At 41.0% G+C, this 5,177-nt stretch overlaps 1 pseudogene; it reads left to right on the top strand.

Annotated features, from left to right (window-relative positions):
* Positions 1–3,379: 3,379 nt before the first annotated feature.
* LOC121024444 (putative teratocarcinoma-derived growth factor 3) lies at positions 3,380–3,978 on the top strand (annotated as a pseudogene).
* Positions 3,979–5,177: the final 1,199 nt, after the last annotated feature.

The raw sequence follows: 5,177 nt of genomic DNA, 5'->3' as shown, positions 1-5,177 counted from the left end.
ATGCTGCAGTAGACATAGGGCACATATAGCCTTTTGATTCAGTGTTTTTGTTGTCTTTGGGTGAATACTTAGAAATGGAATTGCTGGATGCTATGGTAGTTTATTATTAGTATTTTATTTATTTTTATTTATATTCAAGTTAGTTAACATACAGTGTAGTCTTGGCTTCAGGGGTAGAACCCAGTGATTCATCTCTTACGTGACACCCAGCGTTCATCCCAACAAGTGTCCCCTTAATGCCCATCACCCATTTAACCCACATGATTAGTTTTTTTTTTAATTTTTTTTAACGTTTATTTATTTTTGAGACAGAGAGAGAGACAGAGCATGAACGGGGGAGGAGCAGAGAGAGAGGGAGACACAGAATCAGAAGCAGGCTCCAGGCTCTGAGCCATCAGCCCAGAGCCCGACACGGGGCTCGAACTCACGGACCGCAAGATCGCGAGATCGTGACCTGAGCTGAAGTCGGACACTTAACCGACTGAGCCACCCAGGCGCCCCACATGATTAGTTCTTTTGAGAGACTTCCATACAGTTGTCCACAGTGGCTGAGCCAATTTAAATTCCCACTAACAGTGCACAAAGGTTCCTTTTTCTCCATATCCTCACCCACACTTGTTGTTTGTGTTTTTGATAACAGCCGTTCTGATGGGAGTGAGGTGATTTCTCACTGTGGTTTTGGTTTGCATTTCCCTGATGAGGAGTGACGTTGAGCATCTTTTCATGTGTCTATTGGCCATCTGGATGTCTTCTTTGGAAAAATGTCTGTTTAGGTCCTCTGCCCATTTGTTAATGGGATTTTTTTTTATTTTATTTATTTTTTTTGAAATCTACACCATCCCTTTATTTTTTTTTCATTTTTTTAATAATTTACATCCAAATTAGTTAGCACGTGGTGCAACAATGGGATTTTTACTATAGAGTTCTATGAGGTTTTTTAATGTTTTGTGAATAATAACCCTTTTTGAATATATGACTTGCAAGTATCTTCTTCCGTTATGTAGGTTGCCTTTTTCTTTTGTTGGTGGTTTCATTTTCTATGCAGAAGCTTTTTTTTTTTTTTTAATTTTTTTTTTTCAACGTTTATTTATTTTTGGGACAGAGAGAGACAGAGCATGAACGGGGGAGGGGCAGAGAGAGGGGGAGACACAGAATCGGAAACAGGCTCCAGGCTCTGAGCCATCAGCCCAGAGCCCGACGCGGGGCTCGAACTCCCGGACCGCGAGATCGTGACCTGGCTGAAGTCGGACGCTTAACCGACTGCGCCACCCAGGCGCCCCTGCAGAAGCTTTTTAATGTAGTTCCAGTTGTTTATTTTTGCTTTTGTTGCCTTTGCTTTGGTGTCAAATCCAAAGACTTGTCACCAAGACTGATGCCAAGGAGCCTATTGCCTGTATTTTCTACTAGAAGTTTTATGGTTTCAGGACTTACTTTCAAGTCTTCAATGCATTTTGAGTTCATTTTTGTGTACCTTGTAAGATAGTGGTCCAAGGGTGCCTGGGTGGCTCAGTCAGTTAAGCTTCTGACTTTGGCTCAGGTCATGATCTTGCGGTTTGTGAGTTTGAGCCCCACCATCAGGCTCTGTGCTGACAGCTCAGAGCCTGGAGCCTGCTTCAAGTTCTTTGTTTCCCTTTGTCTCTGCCCCTCCCCGTCTCATGCTCTGTCTCTGTCTCTCTCTCAAAAATAAATATTCAAAAAAAGATAGTGGTCCAGTTTCATTCTTTTACCTGGGGCCATCCAGTTTTCCCAACACCGTCTACATTTTTACCTATTGTGTATTCTTGCCTCCTTTCTTGTCAGTTAATTAACCGTATATGCATAGATTTATTTCTGGAGTCTCTGTTCTATTCCATTGGTCTATTTGTCTGTTTTTATGCCAGTCCCATACTGTTTTGGTAACTAGAGCTAGGTAAAATGGTTTCAAATCAAGGATCATGGTACCTCCAGGTTTGTCCTTCTTTCTCAAGATTACTTTAACTGTTTGAGATTTTGGGGGATTGCACGTACATTTTAGGATTGTTTGCACTATTTCTGTGAAAAATGTCTTTGGAATTTCTGTAGGGATTGCATTGAATCTGTAGAGAGCTTTGGGTAGTGTGGACTTTTTAACAAGATTCTTCCGGTCCATGAGCATGAATATATTTTTGTTTATTTCTGTCTTCTTCAATTTCTTTTATCAGCGTCCTGTAGTTTTTAGTATATAGGTATTTTACTTCCTTGGTTAAATTTATCTCTAGTTATTTTATTGTTTTTGACGTAATCGTAAATGAGATTGTTTTCTTAATTTCTCTTTCTGATAGTTGTTACAGTATAAAATGCAATCGATTTTTGTATACTGATTTTATATCTTGCAACTCTGTTGAATTTGTTAATGCTCAGTTTTTGGTAGAGTCGTTGGGGTTGTTTACATATGAAATCATGTTGATTATGAATACTAAGAGTTTTACTTCTTCCTTTCCATTTTAGATGACTTTTGTTTCTTTTTCTTGCTTTATTACTCTGACTAGGACTTCCAAGGTCTGCGTTGAATAAAAGTGGAAAGAGGAGGCATCCTTGTGTTCTTTCTGATCTCAGAGAAAAACCTTTTAGCTTTTCGCTGTTAAGTATGATCTTAGCCGTGGGCTTGCCGGTTATGGCCTTTATTATGTTGAGATATATTCTTTCTTATTTAAATTCAAGTTAGTTAACATACAGTGTACTCTTGCCTTCAGGAGTAGAACCCAGTGATTCATCTCTTACACAGGACACCCGGTGCCGGACCCAAAAAGTGCCCTCCTTAATGTCCATCATCCATTTAACCCATCCCTCCAGCCACCTTCCCTCCAGCAATCCTCAGTTTGTTCTCTGTATTTAAGAGTCTCTTATGGTTTGCCTCCCTCTCTGTTTTTATCTTTTTTATATACCTTCTTTCTTGAGAATCTTATCATAAATGGATGTTGAATTTTATTAAATGCTTTTTCTGCATCTATGCACATGATCATGGGATGTTTAGCCTTCATTTTGTTAATGTGGTGTATCATGTTGATTGATTTCACATGTTGAACCACCCTTGCATCCCTGGAATGAATCCCACTTGATGATGGTACATGATTTTTTTAACATAGTGTTGAATTCAGTGGACTTTCTGAGGATTTTTACCTAATGGTGATCAGGGATATTAGTCTGTGGTTTTTCCTTTTTGGGGATATCCTTATCTGATTTTGGTATCATGCCGACCTCGTAAAATGAGTCTGGCAGCATTTACTCCTCTTCAAGAATTTTTGGAAAAGTTTGAGAAGAACAGTTGAGGAAGGAGAGTCCCCGGGAAGGCTGAGTCCCTGGCTAAGGAGCTGTAGGTCACAGACAGATGGAGCCCTTCTCTTCCGGTGTGATTTCGATCATGGCCATTTCCAACGCCTTTGAACTGGAATTCGTTGCTGGGTTGGGCTACCATAAATTTGCACGTCCCTCTCAGGGAGATGTGGCCTTAAGAGATGACAATATTCTGTCACAGGAGGAGCCTGTAATTCATCATTGGTTTTTCCAGTTTGCGCCATCCATAGGAATTCAGGACACTGAGTTGCTGCTCTCTGAATGGAGGAACCTGCATGCTTTGGTCCTCCTGTGCCTGCCCTCTGTCCATCTATGGCCAGAACTGTGAGCACGATTTGCAAAAAGAGAACTGTGAGTCTGTGCCCCATGACACCTGGCTGCCCAAGAAATGTTCCAGGTGTAAATGCTGGCATGGGCAGCTTCACTGCTTTACTCAGACATTTCTCCCACAGGGTGGTAAAGCACATTGTCCCCTCTTTTGCCCTTTTAGGTGGCCACGTGATGGGTGAGCACTTCCTGGTTTCCCAGACTCCAGAATCAACACTGTCTTCGGGCCCTACTTTTTTTGCTAACTGGCATCTGCCTTGCTATACAAAGTTACTGGTAATGAACGCCTGCGTGCAATATTGGTCATGCAGATTTCATGACCTGCAAAGGCTGTCCCTCCAATGTCCTAACTGAGAGGTGACCATTTGTTAGTTCCTTCGAAATAGTGATCAGATTTTCATACCAGTCCCTCACATTTCCTCAAAATACCAACTACTGGGGCGCCTGGGTGGCGCAGTCGGTTAAGCGTCCGACTTCAGCCAGGTCACGATCTCGCGGTCCGTGAGTTCGAGCCCCACGTCAGGCTCTGGGCTGATGGCTCGGAGCCTGGAGCCTGTTTCCGATTCTGTGTCTCCCTCTCTCTCTGCCCCTCCCCCGTTCATGCTCTGTCTCTCTCTGTCCCCAAAAAAAAATAAATAAATAAAAAACATTGAAAAAAAAACATTTAAAATACCAACTACTTTCCTCTCCCTGCCCTCTCCAAAGAAACTTCTTTTAGAAAAAGTCAGCCATATCTACGTTGTGACCAAGTTCTATGTTCCTGATACATGTATTTCTGCCAAGGGCTTCTTCTTCTTATTTTCCTTTAACCCATTGAATCTGTCTTCAGATTATTCAAGACTACCCCTAAGGTGGAAGTGAGGATAAAGCTTTGAGTAGAGCTCATCAAAATCAACTAAGTCCTCATCCTTTAAAAGAAAGTAAAGGAAGTCCCTTAAGGGAGCAAACGAGAGGACAGGGGGCAGATATTAGAGGCAAGGAACAGGATGCTGAAGTATTAGAAGTGTGTGTGTGTGTGTGTGTGTGTGTGTGTGCGCGCGCGTGCACCAAGGAGAATAGATAGAAAAGAGGAAGCAAATGGGAGAGATGATGGAAAAAATAAAATGCATTAGTTGGTTGATCATTGGAGAGGCCTGAGGAGCAAGTTATAAAGGTAAGTTGAAAGGCAAGTTTCTATCACGTATAGAAAGCTGTAAAGGACAAGGACATCCTTTTTTTTTTTTTTTTTCTCAATGCATTGTGAAAAGGATAAAGTCTCTTTGGAAAAAAAAATTCTAAGTTTCCCCAAGAAGAGAGCTTAATAAATTATGTTTTCTCTATACTTTGAAAGTATTTTAACTGTTGTAAAAGAGAAAATGTCCACAATATATTTAGTTGTAAACCAGGTGGTAAAACTATGTAAGACCCATTTTTATTTATTTTTATTTTTTTAGGAGGTTTTATTTTTTTTTTCAATATATGAAATTTATTGTCAAAATGGTTTCCATACAACACCCAATGCTCATCCCAAAAGGTGCCCTCCTCAATACCCATCGCCC

The sequence above is a fragment of the Herpailurus yagouaroundi genome, unplaced genomic scaffold (assembly GCF_014898765.1).
Source record: "Herpailurus yagouaroundi ecotype Mexico unplaced genomic scaffold, PumYag 64861, whole genome shotgun sequence".
NCBI classification, from domain to species: domain Eukaryota; kingdom Metazoa; phylum Chordata; class Mammalia; order Carnivora; family Felidae; genus Herpailurus; species Herpailurus yagouaroundi.
Note: the sequence above shows the minus strand (reverse complement) of the source record. Positions and strands in the feature narration are given on the sequence as shown.